The following is a 17,670-nucleotide window of genomic DNA, read 5'->3' on the forward strand; positions in this document are numbered from 1 at the left end:
TAATATGATTCTAGAGGTCAGTACGAGTACGCATATACCAAACATGTATAGTTTTTTTTATTTAAATGGTAAAAAATTAATATTTGTAAAAAAAAAATTGTCTTTTGTCGCCATTTACCAAGATCTGTAACATTTTCAGTTTTCAGGATCTGTGGCTGGGTGAGGGATTAATTTTTGCGCCCTAAGCTGACATTTTTATTGATACCATTTTGGAGTAGATACAATGTTTTGGTCGCTTCTTATTTCATTTTATTGCAATGTTGCGTCGGCCAAAAAAAAACATAATTCAGGTGTTTCAATTTTTTTCTCGTTATGCTATTTATCAATTTAATTAATTTATTTAATATTTTTATAGATCGAATGTTTCTCAAAACAACTATATAAAATATGTGTATCATTATTTCTTTATTATTGTTTTAATTTCAGGAGGGCAAAAGGGGGATGATTTAAGCTTTTGTGTTTTGTTTTTTTTTTTCCATACATTTAAAAACTTTTTTTAACTTTTTACTGTACTGTAAGAAATAATAATTACGAAAGAAATATAGAAAAATATGTTGTGCAGATAATATTTCATTATTTATCTTAATATTCCCATAGTTAAAATTATTTGTATTATTTCACATAAAAACAATTTTCTTCCCTTGCGTGCCATTACTCATCAATCCTTACACTTAAGTCACACAAAACATACCACAATTACTATTTTACATTACATTGTCTTTTAGCAGCTGCTCATACGCTTGTCTGTCACACATTGATATGACACATACGAAGTTATGAATACACATATGTTAACCCAAATTATTGTATCTTAATTATTAATGTGAATTGTAAAGGTATTACATTTAATAGGAAATATTTCTGCGAATATTCCAAAAATACACATAAAGCAAGGCTTTTACTTTATAGACCAGTCTATGGACACAAGGACACATACGAAGAATAGGCAGGCTACAACTATAATTGGTACAGGAGTTGCAATTGTACCGGAACCATGAAACCTAAGAGGCCCTAAAGAATTCCTTTGGCTTACATAAGTTGAGGTCTTTTAAGAATTTTTTCACTGGGGCCCAAAAGCTTCAAGTTACGCAACAGAAAATAGGGTGTATGGTATCCTTATTATTAGTTCAAAGTTCAAATGTCGCATGCTGTAGCTGTCAAACATGTCAATCTGTAAAATTAATTAACTTACCATGCAAAGAAATAACTCTGAAAACAGCAAATATTTGTAGCACACACAAAATATCTTAATTTAGAAATGCTACTCACACATAATATGATTGATTAGCTATATTTTTAAGTATTAGATACAGTGCCTACAAGTAGTATTCAACCCCCTGCAGATTTAGCTGGTTGACACATGCGGAATTAACTTGGCATTGTGACATTTGTACTGTAGATCAGCCTGGAAGTGGGAAATGCACTGCAGCAAATTTTTTTTTTTTTTTTTTTTTAAAAAAACGTTAAAAGTTAATTCAGAGTGTCATTTATTATTCAACCCCTCAAACCACAAGAATTCTGTTTTGTCCCCCAAAAGTATTAAGAAGTAGTTCAGGCACCAAAAATAATGAGCTTCACAAGTGTGGATTAAAGATCTCTTTTGCCAGCCTTTTCTGACTATTTAAGACCCTCCCCAAACTTGTGAACAGCACTCAGACATGGTCAACATGGGAAAGACAAAGGAGCATTCCAAGGCCATCAGAGACAAGATCGTGGAGGGTCACAAGGCTGGCAAGGGGTACAAAACCCTTTCCAAGGAGTTGGGCCTACCTGTCTCCACTGTTGGGAGCATCATCCGTAAGTGGAAGGCTTATGGAACTACTGTTATCCTTCCACGGCCAGGACAACCTTTGGAAGTGTCCTCCCGTGCCGAGGCCAGGCTTGTCCGAAGCGTCAAGGCTAACCCAAGGACAACAAGGAAGGAGCTCCGGGAAGATCTCATGGCAGTGGGGACATTGGTTTCAGTCAATACCATAAGTAACGTACTCCACCGCAATGGTCTCCGTTCCAGACGAGCCCGTAAGGTACCTTTACTTTCAAAGCGTCATGTCAAGGCTCGTCTACAGTTTTCTCATGATCACTTGGAGGACTCTGAGACAGACTGGTTCAAGGTTCTATGGTCTGATGAGACCAAGATCAAGATCTTTGGTGCCAACCACACACGTGACGTTTGGAGACTGGATGGCACTGCATACGACCCCAAGAATACCATCCCTACAGTCAAGCATGGTGGTGGCAGCATCATGCTGTGGGGCTGTTTCTCTGCCAAGGGGCCTGGCCATCTGGTCCGCATCCATGGGAAGATGGATAGCACGGCCTACCTGGAGATTTTGGCCAAGAACCTCCGCTTCTCCATCAAGGATCTTAAGATGGGTCGTAATTTCATCTTCCAATAAGACAACGACCCAAAGCACACAGCCAAGAAAACCAAGGCCTGGTTCAAGAGGGAAAAAGTCAAGGTGTTGGAGTGGCCTAGTCAGTCTCCTGACCTTAACCCAATTGAAAACTTGTGGAAGGAGCTCAAGTCCACATGAGACACCCAAAGAACCTAGATAACTTGGAGAAGATCTGCATGGAGGAGTGGGCCAAGATAACTCCACAGACCTGTGCCGGCCTGATCAGGTCTTATAAAAGACGATTATTAGCTGTAATTGCAAACAAGGGTTATTCCACAAAATATTAAACATAGGGGTTGTATAATAATTGACCCACACTTTTATGTTTAAAATTTAATAAAATTCAACTGCGGAACATAACTTTTTGGTTTGTAAGATTTATGCTTCTGTTCATAAAACCTACTCTCGTTTGCAGTTTGAAGGCTCTAACTTATTTGCATCTTATCAAACCAGCTAAATCTGCATTGGGTTGAATACTACTTGTAGGCACTGTATATAAAATCATGCAGTTATTACAACTTCCTGTGTAGAAAAAGAAATAAATTCTTAAGAGATTTTTTTTTTATCATATCTTGCTTTGAAATGTGAAATAAAATATAAGCTTAAACATCAAATTCATACAGAAAAAAACAATTCAAAGGTCTTATAAATACAGTATGTATTGGCTCTAATGTTATTCTAAATATTGTTACTTTAATATGTACAGTGAAGGAAATAATTATTTGATCCTTTGCTGCTTTTGTAAGTTTGCCCACTGACAAAGACATGAACAGTCTATAATTTTAAGGGTAGGTTAATTTTAACATTGAGAGATAGAATATCCCAAAAAAATCAAGAAAATCACATTGTATAAATTAGATAAATGTATTTGCATATTGCAGTGAGAAATAAGTATTTGATCCCTCTGGCAAACAACACTTAATACTTGGTGGCAAAACCCTTGTTGGCAAGCACAGCAGTCAGACGTTTTTTGTAGTTGATGATGAGGTTTGCGCACATGTCAGGAGGAATTTTGGTCCACTCTTCTTTGCAGATCATCTCTAAATCATTAAGATTTTGAGGCTGTCGCTTGGCAACTCGGAGCTTCAACTCCCTCCATAAGTGTTCTATGGGATTAAGGTCTGGAGACTGGCTAGGCCACTCCATGACCTTAATGTGCTTCTTTTTGAGCCACTCCTTTGTTGCCTTGGCTGTATGTTTTGGGTCATTGTCTTGCTGGAAGACCCAGCCACGACCCATTTTTAATGTCCTGGCGGAGGGAACGAGGTTGTCACTCAGGATTTTACAGTACATGGCTCCATCAATTCTCCCATTGATGTGGTGTAGTCGTCCTGTGCCCTTAGCAGAGAAACACCCCCAAAACATAATGTTGTCACCTCCATGCTTGACAGTGGGGATAGTGTTCTTTGGGTCATAGGCAGCATTTCTCTTCCTCCAAACACAGTAAGTTGAGTTAATGCCAAAAAGCTCAATTTTTGTCTCATCTGACCACAGCACCTTCTCCCAATAACTCACAGAATCATCCAGGTGTTCATTGGAAAACTTCAGATATGTGCCTTCTTGAGCAGGGGGACCTTGCAGGCACTGCAGGATTTTAAACCTTTAAGGCGTAATGTGTTACCAATGGTTTTCTTGGTGACTGTGGTCCCAACTGCCTTGATATCATTAACAAGTTCCCCCCATGTAGTTTTAGGCTGATCTCTCACCTTCCTCATGATCAAGGATACCCCACGAGGTGAGATTTTGCATGTTGCCCCAGATCGATGTCGATTGACAGTTATTTTGTATTTCTTCCATTTTCTTACTATTGCACCAACGGTTGTCTCCTTCTCACCCAGTGTCTTACTTATGGTTTTGTAGCCCATTCCAGCTTTGTGCAGGTCTATGATCTTGTCCCTGACATCCTTAGAAAGCTGTTTGGTCTTGGCCATGTTGTAGAGGTTAGAGTCTGGCTGATTAATTTAGTCTGTGGACAGGAGTCTTTTATACAGGTGACTATGTAAGACAGCTGTCTTTAATGCAGGTAACGAGTTGATTAAGAGCGTCTAAATGGTCTGTAGGAGCCAGAACTCATAATGCTTTGTAGGGGATCAAATACTTATTTCTCACAGCAAAATGCAAAAAAAATTATCTAAAATGTATGCAATGTGATTTTCTTGATTTGTTTTTGTATATTCTATCTCTCAATGTTAAAATTAACCTACCCTTAAAATTATAGACTGTTCATGTCTTTGTCAGTGGGCATACTTACAAAAACAGCAAAGGATCAAATAATTATTTCCTTCACTGTATATGAAGTCCTAATTTATTAATTAAACTGTAATTTAGAAGACCATAGATGTCTAAATACATTAATCAGAATCTCTAATGTACATCAGCAGTGTTTCCGCCAATGATTTAGTGAGATAGTGACCTAGGCAAGTTAAATATAACGTCTATTATTGTCTAACTACGAAGGTAATTGCTCACCTCTGGATCACAGCCAGGAATATGGAAATAAAGTCCAGTGGCAAAGGTTGTCAGAGGATAGGTTCCGGGTGCTATCGTGGTTGCCCCCGTCTCTGGCTCTGATCTGTGTTAGCTTCACACAGCCAAACATATGTCCACAGTGCCATCAGCTCTGCTACATGTGAAAATCCGATCACAAAATTGACATACCCAAACCTTACCTGCAGGTTTGATGAAAACCGTAACCATGGACCACTTGTAAGACTCAGACTGAAGGGAGAGATCCGTCCCACTACCATCCTGCAGATCTCTCCAAAAATGAAAGCTTAAAGACAGGTATTCCTAAACTGACTGGTCAAATAACTTGACCCAATACACACTTACTTTTATTTTGCATGGTAGCCACAGCTGTGGTTGTGATTAAAATGCCCTCCAGCGGTTCAGGATGCTTCTAAGCACATTCTGGGGGATACATAGCTCCTCTCACATATGGTTCCCCTCACTGTCTTACACTAAGTATAGAAGTATACAATATATATATGTACAAAAAACTATAAATATTATTGCTACATTTAACTATTACAAAACATTTTAAACATTTTAGCCAATCCCTAACCCAAATCTTATTTCTCTGTCAAAAATGTCCCGAAAGCTCTATTTAGCATGGCCATTTTAAACCTAAAAGATTCTTTGAAGAACAAATATAATTAAACATTCTTCAGTTTAAGTTCCAGGACATCACTCTCAGAAATTACCTGTCCCTGTGTGTCAATTTCTATCCTTTGTGTCCTTTGTTTTTTTAGAAAGATAAATTCAGAACTTTGATTTTTTAACTCTTTCTGTGAAGCAATGAATTTTTGGATCATTTAGTAGAGTTTATAAGAAATATGTAATTTCCTATGTTCTTCATAGATTTTATGCCTCAATTTAGAAGATTTTGATACTGACCTCTGATAGGATTTTACCTTGTCAAATTTTACACAATTGGGTCTACTTCTTTGTCTTTCATTATTCTGATGTTTTTTAACAATATCATGTAATTGCACACATTTAAATAAAAAATCTCTTTGTGACACAATAGCATGAGTGACAGAATACAAAAGTCCAAACAAATATCTTAATCATCGGTTGTGTTTTGACAATTTCAATGAGAGTTTGGTACAACCATTCAAATATGGACATGAATGTAAACGTACATTCTTTCCGACAAATTCTTAATTTTCGGAGAATATCAAAGTCTGGACAACTGTCATTGGTTGTACACGCGTGCAATAGATATTAAGTGCAATAGTTTAAAGTGCTTTTAGCAGTTATACAATGGCATGAAACTGATACTCCTCTCTCCTCTCTTTTTCACACAGGTATTTAATTCATCCGTTTGTGTGCTGTCTGATAAGTGTGAACAGAGTCATATTATCTAGCAAGATTTTTTACATGGTATTTAATTCATCCATCTGTTTGTGTGCTGTCTGATAAGTGTGAACAGAATCATATTATCTAGCAAGATTTTTTACATGGTATTTGATTCATTGCCCCTATTTTTTTTTGTTTCTGTTTTAAAGTGTTCAAAGCTATCTATTTCATTGTTTTATGGTCCTCTGTGGAACATTGGTTTGTTTATCCTGCTCTGGCCTTGTACTAATTGGCTAATTACTCAGTGTGGCCAATTGGTGTTGGATTCTAGAAGACATTTCATTTCAAATATATTCAGCTCTGGCTAGGGATAGCACGCATGCAGGGTCACACGTGCAATAGATATTAAGTGCAATAGGTTAAAGTGCTTTTTGCAGTTATACAATGGCAGTTGGACAGGGCAGGAGACAGGTAAGGTGCAAAAGACATTCAAACAAACATGCTTCTTGGTCAGTTGTATTGCATTATGCATTAGTCATATCAATCTGCTTCTTATTTGTTTTAACTTCTGCTTATTCCCAACTCGTTCACTCTTTAACACATTATGTGCACTCTCTCCATATCAAACTCTGAGGCTCTACTGACATTTCTCACCCACTCCAAACCATCCACTACCTTCATACAGCACTCAAAATGTTCATACAAATCATTGCACCACCTGCTCTTTCTCTTTTTTCTCCTTTTACTAGTCGCAGGCGATATCTCCACCAACCCTGGGCATCCCTCAAATAGTATACATTACTCTTCTCCAGCTGCATATAGAAAGCCTGCTAATCTTATTAAAATTCAGTGCATACCCTCTCCTTTTGTTTTCCATTGTGCTATCTGGAACGCGCGGTCTGTGTGTAACAAACTAACTTACATTCACGATTTTTTCCTCTCTAATTCCCTTAACCTTCTAGCTATTACAGAAACCTGTATCCAGGAGTCAGACATCACCACCGCTGCTGCTCTCTCGTTTGGTGGGCTGAAATTTTCACATACCGTCAGACCTGAGAACAGAGAGGGTGGTGGTGTTGGTCAGCTCCTTTCATCACAATGTGCTTTCCAGGTCATCCCCCCTGGTTCCCTCCCTTATGTTTCCTTCATTTGAAGTCCACACCATCAGATTCTTTAAAACCTTCTCCCTGTGAGTGGCGGTTGTGTATCGCCCTCCAGGCTCCTCCCACCAGTTTCTGGATCACTTTGACACCTGGCTTCCTCACTTTCTATCCTGTGACATCCCCATCCTCATCATGGGAAACTTTAACATCCCCATTGATGATCCCCTTTCCCAATCTGCCTCTCAGCTGCTTTCTCTAATCTCTTCATTCGGCCTTTCACAGTTTACTACTGTTGAGCGAGCACTAAAATGCTCGGGTGCTCAAAGCTCGGGCCGAGCTCACAGCGATACTTGGGTGCTCGACCCGAACAATGAGCCCAATGTTAGTCTATGAGAGACACGAGCATTTTTGTGGTGGCACCCCGGCAGTCTGTAGAAAGCCTAAAAAGTGCCCAAAAACGATAGTGACAGTGCTCAAAAGACATGGGGACAGCATGGGTATCGCCCCAGGAAGCATTTCTGACCCCAGGTCACTGCTGTCAACAACGTGGTCAGAGGTATTAAGCCACTTTAACGGGCTCACAATAAAACGTTCAAAAACGAAACTGAAACGGTTTTCTTGTGAAATAGGTTAAGGAACTTCCTTTGTAGGGTAAAGACTTGTGTATAAGGTAAAATAAATAACCAAAAACAAAAATACTCCTCCACACCTTGGGCTATGTTCACAAGTAGCATTTTTTATGCATTTTTGCACTTTTGTATTGCTTTCAACCGTGCCAAATGCATTCACCGGGAAATGTCATTTTAACATTTTACAATCTTATCTGGCCATATGCTGTGTGACACATGCATACAGTGCTGAAAAGACATGGGAACAGAATGGGGCAGACCCCTGCAAGCATCTCTGACACCCAGGTCACTGCATAAAAGTGTGCTCATCAGAAGTGATCCTTTCCACATCTGAAAATGCAGACTTGCAACTATCCCCGTGCAAGTCCTTGTCCCAGGGCAGTGTTCAGTTGTACCTCCCCCATTCCTTGCAATGCAAGCGCAAGCATGCAGCCAGCCACCCACCCCCAGGCTGCAATACCATACTGCTAGCTTTCTTGCACTTGAAATGGGGCCTTTTAGTTTGGAGGAGGCCGAAGCTGGCCACTACCTCATGGCTGCTTCGGCAGCGAGGTATCCATACTCGATCCCCAGCCACCCCTATTTCTCCTTGAAACTTCCCCCACACTTTTCTTATCCTGGCCTGCTTTAGGGCAGCATTGGACGAGCCCACCAGAGAACCAGACTCCTCAGGTGGGCCCTGGCTTCTCCATCAGGGGAGTTGAGAGTGCCAAGGTGAGGAGCATGATGATGATGATAGAAGCTAGCATCTGCTTTGTTTTCTTGGAATGCAAGCGTAAGTGTGCAACCTGCCACCCACCCACCCCCAGGCTGCAATACCATACTGCTAGCTTGCACTTGAAATGGGGCCTTTTAGTTTGGAGGAGGCCGAAGCTGGCCACTACCTCACGGCTGCTTCGGCAGCGAGGCATCCATACTCAGTCCCCACCGCCCGGCGGCCGGATGTCCACGCTCGGTCCCCAGCCGCCAGGCGGCGGCCGGGTGTCCATACACGGTCCCCAGCCACCCCGCGGCCGGGTGTCCACACACGGTCCCCCGCCGACTGTGGGCGGCTGGGTGTCCATGAACGGTCCCCAGCCGCCCCTGTTCTCCTTGAAACTTCCACCACCCTTTTGTTAGCCTGGCCTGCTTTAGGGCAGCATTGGATAAGCCAACCAGAGAACCAGACTCCTCCGGTGGGCCCTGGCTTCTCCATCAGGGGAGTTGAGAGTGCCAAGGTGAGGAGCATGATGATGATGATAGAAGTTAGTGTCTGCTTTGTTTTCTTATAATGCAAGCGCATGTATGTATTAGCGGCTAGGCCTGAGGTGGTCAGCGTTTTGGCGCATATTCTACCTCCACCGAGGATTGCTGGATGTTTTCCTGCTACTATTCCAGTTCTATGACTCCCGTTAAAACAAAGCTTCAGGTGATGAATGATGGATGAGGTGGTGGCAAAGGATAAAGAGCAGGAGGAATAGGGACCATTCACATCAATATCAGACCAGTCAACCACACATGTCTTGTAGGATATGTTTCTGTACCAAAAGGAGCGGTTCAGCTACACAGTTATAGGGTATGCAGTGAGTGCAATGCCTAACAAAAATTTTGAGGCACTCCAATGCCCCTTTGAAGTGACATGGAGGTCAGAGGGCCTTAACTAAACCGTTTTTTCCATTTATAGCAACTGGGTCTCCTGTGCACTGTTGGCCTAAGCAGTGAATAGAAGGCTTTCCAAAAATTATGAGGAATTGCAATGCCCCTTGAAACAGACGTGGATTACAGCATACTAAAAACCTTCTACCCATTATTGGGGAGTGGGTCTCCCTTAGTATTCGACTATGCATTGAAAAGCAAAACTGACTAAAATTAGGAGGAAATGCAATGCCCGTTGGAAGAATGGTGGAGGTCGCAGTGGAATAAAAAGACAATATCAATGCCCCTTAGAAAAGTGGTGGCGGTCGCAGTAGCTTAACAAGACGGTTCTAATGACCCTTGGAAGAGATGTGGAGGTCGCAGTAGCTTAACAAGACAGTTTTAATACCCCTTGGAAGAGACATGGAGGACGCAGTGGAATAAAAAGACAATATCAATGCCTATGGGAAAAGTGGTGGAGGTCGCAGTAGCTTAACAAGACGGTAGTAATGCCCCTTGGAAGAGGCGTGGAGGTTGCAGCAGCTTAACAAGATGGTTTTAACGCCGCTTGGAAGAATGGTGGAGGTCACAGTAGCTTAACAAGATGGTTTTAATGCCCCTTGGAAGAGACGTGGAGGTTGCCGTAGCTTAACAAGACGGTTTTAATGCCCCTTGGAAGAGACGTGGAGGTTGCAGTAGCTTAATAAGACGGTTTTAAAGCCCCTGGGAAGAGACGTGGAGGTCGCAGTGGAATAAAAAGACAATATTAATGCCCCCTGGGAAAAGTGGTGGAGGTCGCAGTAGCTTAAAAACACGGTTTTAATGCCCCTTGGAAAAGACGTTGAGGTTGCAGTAGCTTTACAAGACGGTTTTAATGCCCCTTGGAAGAGACGCGGAGGTTGCAGTAGCTTAACAATACGGTTTTAATTCCCCTTGGAAGAGACGTGGAGGTCTCAGTGGAATAAAAAGACAATATCAATGCCCCTGGGAAAAGTGGTGGAGGTCGCAGTAGCTTAACAAGATGGATTTAATGACCCTTAGAAGAGACGTGGAGGTTGCAGGAGCTTAACAAGACGGTTTTAATGCCTCTTGGAAGAATAGTGGAGGTCGAAGTAGCTTATCAAGACGGTTTTAATGCCCCTGGGGAAAGTGGTGGAGGTCACAGTAGCTTAAAAAGACGGTTTTAATGCCCCTTGGAAGAGACGTGGAGGTTGCAGTGGAATAAAAAGACAATATCAATGACCATGAGAAAAGTGGTGGAGGTTGCAGTAGCTTAACAAGATGATTTTAATGCCCCTTGGAACAGACGTGGAGGTTGCAGTAGCTTAGCAAGATGGTTTTAATGCCCCTTGGAAGAGATGTGGAGGTTGCAGTAGCTTAACAAGACAGTTTTAATGCACATTGGAAGAGACGTGGGGGTCGCACTTGAATAAGAAGACAATATCAATGCCCCTGGGAAAAGTGGTGGAGGTCACAGTAGCTTAACAAGACGGTTTTAATGCCCCTTGCAAGAGACGTGGAGGTTGCAGTAGCTTAACAAGACGGTTTTAATGGCCCTTGAAAGAGACGTGGAGGTCGCAGATCAATAAAAAGACAATATCAATGCCCCTGGGAAAAGTGGTGAAGGTCGCAGTAGCTTAACAAGATGGTTTAAATGCCCCTAGGAAGAGACGTGGAGGTCGCAGTAACTTAACAAGACGCTTTTTATGCCCCTTGGAAGAGAGTGGAGGTTGCAGTAGCTTAACAAGACGGTTTTAATGCCCCTTGGAAGAGTGGCGGAGGTCGCAGTAGCTTAAAAAGACGGTATTAATGCCCCTGGGGAGAGTGGTGGAGTTTGCAGTAGCTTAACCAGATGGTTTAAATGCCCCTTGGAAGAGACGTGGAGGTAGCAGTAGCTTAACAAGACGGTTTTAATGCCCCTTGGAAGAGACGTGGAGATTGCAGTAGCTTGACAAGATGGTTTTAATGCCCTTCGAAGAGACGTGGAGGTTGTAGTTGCTTAAAAAGACGGTTTTAATGCCCCTTGGAAGAGACGTGGAGGTGGCAGTGGAAAAAAAAGACTATATCACTGCCCCTGGGAAAAGTGGTGGAGGTCGCAGTAGCTTAACAAGATGTTTTTAATGCCCCTTGGAAGAATGGTGGAGGTCGCTATGGAATAAAAAGACAATATCAATGACCATGGGAAAAGTGGTGGAGGTCGCAGTAGCTTACAAAGACGGTTTTAATGCCCCTTGGAAGAGACGTGGAGGTTGCAGTAGCTTAACAAGATGGTTTTAATGCTCCTTGGAAGAGATGTGGAGGTCGCAGTGGAATAAAAAGACAATATCAATGCCCCTGGGAAAAGTGGTGGAGGTCTCAGTAGCTTAGCAAGACGGTTTTAATGCCCCTTGCAAGAGACGTGGGGGTTGCAGTAGCTTAACAAGACGGTTTTAACGCCCCTTGGAAGAGACGTGGAGGTCGCAGTAACTTAACAAGATGGATTTAATGCCCCTTGGAAGAATGGCAGAGGTCGCAGAAGCTTAAAAAGACGGTATTAATGCCCCTGGGGAAAGTGGTGGAGGTTGCAGTAGCTTAACAAGACTTATTTAATGCCCCTTGGAAGAGACGTGGAGGTCGCAGTATCTTAAAAAGACGGTTTTAATGCCCTTTGGAAGACACGTGGAGGTCGCAGTGGAATAAAAAGACAATAACAATGCCCCTGGGAAAAGTGGTGGAGGTCACAGTAGCTTAACAAGATGGTTTTAATGCCCCTTGGTAGAATGGTGGAGGTCGCAGTGGAATGAAAAGACATTATCAATGCCCCTGGGAAAAGTGGTGGAGGTCACAGCAGCTTAACAATACGGTTTTAATGCCCCTTGGAAGAGACGTGGAGGTTGCAGTAGCTTAACAAGACGGTTTTAATGCCCCTTGGAAGAGACGTGGAGGTCGCAGTGGAATAAAAAGACAATATCAATGCCCCTGGGAAAAATGGTGGAGGTCACAGTAGCTTAACAAGATGGTTTTAATGCCCCTTGGAAGAATGGTGGAGGTCGCAGTGGAATAAAAAGACAATATCAATGCCCATAGGAAAAGTGGTGGAGGTCACAGTAGCTGAAAAAGACGGTTTTAATGCCCCTCGGAAGAGACGTGGAGGTTGCAGTAGCTTAACAAGACGGTTTTAATGCCTCTTGGAAGAATGGTGGAGGTCGCAGTAGCTTAACAAGACAGTTTTAATGCCCCTTGGATGAGACGTGGAGGTTGCAGTGGAATAAAAAGACAATATCAATGCCCCTGGGAAAAGTGGTGAAGGTCACAGTAGCTTAACAAGACGGTTTTAAAGCCCATTGGAAAAGACGTGCAGGTAGCAGTAGCTTAACAAGACGGTTTTAATGCCCCTTGGAAGAGACATGGAGGTCGCAGTGAAATAAAAAGACAATATCAATGCCCCTGGGAAAAGTGGTGGAGGTCGCAGTAGCTTAACAAGATGGTTTTAATGCCCCTTGGAAGAGACGTGGAGGTCGCAGTAGCTTAACAAGACGGCTTTAATGCCCCTTGGAAGAGACGTGGAGGTTGCAGTAGCTTAACAAGACGGTTTTAATGGCCCTTGGAAGAGACGTGGAGGTCGCAGATCAATAAAAAGACAATATCAATGCCCCTGGGAAAAGTGGTGGAGGTCGCAGTAGCTTAACAAGACGGTTTTAAAGCCCATTGGAAAAGACGTGCAGGTAGCAGTAGCTTAACAAGACGGTTTTAATGCCCCTTGGAAGAGACATGGAGGTCGGAGTAACTTAACAAGACGGTTTTTATGCCCCTTGGAAGAGACGTGGAGGTTGCAGTAGCTTAACAAGACGGTTTTAATGCCCCTTGGAAGAGACGTGGAGGTCGCAGTGGAATAAAAAGACAATATCAATGCCCCTGGGAAAAATGGTGGAGGTCACAGTAGCTTAACAAGACGGTTTTAATGCCCCTTGGAAGAATGGTGGAGGTGCAGTGGAATAAAATGACAATATCAATGCCCATAGGAAAAGTGGTGGAGGTCACAGTAGCTGAAAAATACGGTTTTAATGCCCCTCGGAAGAGACGTGGATGTTGCAGTAGCTTAACAAGACGGTTTTAATGCCTCTTGGAAGAATGGTGGAGGTCGCAGTAGCTTAACAAGACAGTTTTAATGCCCCTTGGAAGAATGGTGGAGGTCGCTATGGAATAAAAAGACAATATCAATGACCATGGGAAAAGTGGTGGAGGTCGCAGAAGCTTAAAAAGACGGTTTAAATGCCCCTTGGAAGAGACATGGAGGTTGCAGTAGCTTAACAAGATGGTTTTAATGCTCCTTGGAAGAGATGTGGAGGTCGCAGTGGAATAAAAAGACAATATCAATGCCACTGGGAAAAGTGGTGGAGGTCTCAGTAGCTTAACAAGACGGTTTTAATGCTCCTTGCAAGAGACGTGGAGGTCGCAGTAACTTAACAAGACGGATTTAATGCCCATTGGAAGAGACGTGGAGGTTGCCGTAGCTTAACAAGATGGTTTTAATGCCCCTTGGAAGAATGGCAGAGGTCGCAGAAGCTTAAAAAGACGGTAATAATGCCCCTGGGGAAAGTGGTGGAGGCTGCAGTAGCTTAACAAGACTGTTTTAATGCCCCTTGGAAGAGACGTGGAGGTCGCAGTAGCTTAACAAGACGGTTTTAATGCCCTTTGGAAGACACGTGGAGGTCGCAGTGGAATAAAAAGACAATATCAATGCCCCTGGGAAAAGTGGTGGAGGTCACAGTAGCTTAACAAGACGGTTTTAATGCCCCTTGGTAGAATGGTGGAGGTTACAGTGGAATAAAAAGACATTATCAATGCCCCTGGGAAAAGTGGTGGAGGTCACAGTAGCTTAACAATACGGTTTTAATGCCCCTTGGAAGAGACGTGAAGGTTGCAGTAGCTTAACAAGACGGTTTTAATGCCCCTTGGAAGAGAAGTGGAGGTCGCAGTGGAATAAAAAGACAATATCAATGCCCCTGGGAAAAATGGTGGAGGTCACAGTAGCTTAACAAGACGGTTTTAATGCCCCTTGGAAGAATGGTGGAGGTCGCAGTGGAATAAAAAGACAATATCAATGCCCATAGGAAAAGTGGTGGAGGTCACAGTAGCTGAAAAAGACGGTTTTAATGCCCCTCGGAAGAGACGTGGAGGTTGCAGTAGCTTAACAAGATGGTTTTAATGCCTCTTGGAAGAATGGTGGAGGCCGCAGTAGCTTAACAAGACGGTTTTAATGCCCCTTGGAAGAGACGTGGAGGTTGCAGTGGAATAAAAAAACAATATCAATGCCCCTTGGAAAAGTGGTGAAGGTCACAGTAGCTTAACAAGACGGTTTTAATGCCATTTGGAAAAGACGTGCAGGTAGCAGTAGCTTAACAAGACGGTTGTAATGCCCCTTGGAAGAGACATGGAGGTAGCAGTGAAATAAAAAGACAATATCAATGCCCCAGGGAAAAGTGGTGGAGGTCGCAGTAGCTTAACAAGATGGTTTTAATGCCCCTTGGAAGAGACGTGGAGGTCGCAGTAGCTTAATAAGACGGTTTAATGCCAATTGGAAGAGACGTGGAGGTTGCAGTGGAATAAAATGACAATATCAATGCCCCTGGGAAAAGTGGTGGAGGTCGCAGTACCTTAACAAGATCGTTTTAATGCCCCTTGGAAGAGACGTGGAGGTTGCAGTAGCTTAACAAGACGGTTTTAATGCCCCTTGGAAGAGACGTGGAGGTCGCAGTAGCTTAACAAGACGGTTTTAATGCCCCTTGGAAGAGACGTGGAGGTCGCAGTAGAATAAAAAGACAATATCAATGCCCCTGGGAAAAGTAGTGGAGTTAGCAGTAGCTTAACAATACGGTTTTAATGCCCCTTGGAAGAATGGTGAAGTTCGCAGTGGAATAAAAAGACAATATCAGTGCCCTTGGGAAAAGTGGTGGAGGTCGCAGTAGCTTAACAAGACGGTTTTAATGCCCCTTGGAAGAGACGTGGAGGTTGCAGTAGCTTAACCATACAGTTTTAATGCCCCTTGGAAGAGACGTGGAGGTTGCAGTAGCTTAACAAGAAGGTTTTAAAGCCCCTTGGAAGAGACGTGGAGGTTGCAGTAGCTTAACAAGACGGTTTTAATGCCCCTTGGAAGAGATGTGGAGGTCGCAGTGGAATAAAAAGACAATATCAATGCCCCTGGGAAAAGTGGCGAAGATCACAGTAGCTTAACAAGACGTTTTTAATGCCCCTTGGTAGAGACGTGGAGGTCACAGTAGCTTAACAAGACGGTTTTAATGCCCCTCGGAAGAGACGTGGAGGTCGCAGTGAAATAAAAAGACAATATCAATGCCCCTGGGAAAAGTGGTGGAGGTCGCAGTAGCTTAACAAGACTATTTTAATGCCCCTTGGAAGAGACGTGGAGGTCGTAGAAGCTTAACAAGATGGTTTTAATGCCCCTAGGAAGAGACGTGGAGGTCGCAGTGGAATAAAAAGACAATATCAATGCCCCTGGGAAAAGTCGTGGAGTTCGCAGTAGCTTAACAATACGTTTTTAATGCCCCTTGGAAGAGACGTGGAGGTTGCAGTAGCTTAACAAGACGGTTTTAATGCCCCTTGGAAGAGAAGTGGAGGTTGCAGTAGATTAACATGATGGTTGAAATGCCCCTTGGAAGAATGGTGGAGGTCGCAGTAGCTTAACAAGAAGGTTTTAATGCCCCTGGGGAAAGTGGTGGAGGTTGCAGTAGCTTAACAAGACAGTTTTAATGCCCCTTGGAAGAGACATGGAGGTTGCAGTAGCTTAACAAGAGGGTTTTAATGCCTCTTGGAAGAGACGTGGAGATGCAGTAGCTTAATAAGACGGTTTTAATGCCCCTCGGAAGAGACGTGGAGGTCGCATTGGAATAAAGAGACAATATCAATGCCCTTGGGAAAAGTGGTGGAGGTGGCAGTAGCTTATCAAGATGGTTTTAATGCCCCTTGGAAGAGGCGTGGAGGATGCATTAGCTTAACAAGACGGTTTTAATGCACCTTGGAAGAGACGTGGAGGTTGCAGTAGCATAACAAGACTGTTTTAATGCCCCTTGGAAGAGACGTGGAGGTTGCAGTAGCTTAACAAGATGGTTTTAATGCCCCTTGGAAGAGACGTGGAGGTCGCAGTGGACCAAAAAGACAATATCAATGCCCCTGGGAAAAAAGGTGGAGGTCGTAGTAGCTTAACAAGACGGTTTTAATGCCCCTTTCACGTCCCTTTCACGTCCCTTGCCACACGCCTTGCCCATTGTAAATGAAGTAAAATAGCTTACACTCTCACTATCAATGCAAAAAGGGTAATACAAAGGAGATTAGAACCGTGGAAGAGGAAAACCACAGTTCTATTTGTCTGGCCTACACCAGAATCTTTTAAACAGATATATTTGTGACTGAACAGACTGGGAGACACTATTACTGTTTTTTTTTTACTTAAAACAGGCCAAAAGCTGGATAATACAGAGATTTGAACCGTGGAACTGCAAAACCACAGTTCTAATTTACTGGCGTATACCAGACTTTTTTAAATAGATATATTTGGGGCTGAACATTTAGCGACACACTCAAACTGTTTTTTTATGAAAAAAAGACCCAAAAGTGGATAATACAGAGATTTGACCCATGGAACTGCAAAACCACAGTTATAGTTATGTGGCGTACACCAGACTCTTTTAAACAGATATATTGGTGTCTGACCAGTCAGGGAGACACTATTACAGTTTTTCTTACGGCAAAAAATGCCAAAAGCAGGATAATACAGAGATTTGACCCGTGGAACTGCAAAACCACAATTATAGTTATGTGGCGTACACCAGAATCTTTTAAACAGATATATTGGTGTCTGACCAGTCAGGGAGACACTATTACAGTTTTTTTTTACGTAAAACAGGCCAAAAGCTGGATAATACAGAGATTTGAACCGTGGAACTGCAAAACCACAGTTCTAATTTACTGGCGTATACCAGACTTTTTTAAATAGATATATTTGGGGCTGAACATTTAGCGACACACTCAAACTGTTTTTTTATGAAAAAAAGACCCAAAAGTGGATAATACAGAGATTTGACCCATGGAACTGCAAAACCACAGTTATAGTTATGTGGCGTACAACAGACT

The sequence above is a fragment of the Phyllobates terribilis genome, unplaced genomic scaffold (assembly GCF_046119375.1).
Source record: "Phyllobates terribilis strain yellow unplaced genomic scaffold, ASM4611937v1 Scaffold_1__5_contigs__length_1240528914, whole genome shotgun sequence".
In the NCBI taxonomy this organism is placed as follows: domain Eukaryota; kingdom Metazoa; phylum Chordata; class Amphibia; order Anura; family Dendrobatidae; genus Phyllobates; species Phyllobates terribilis.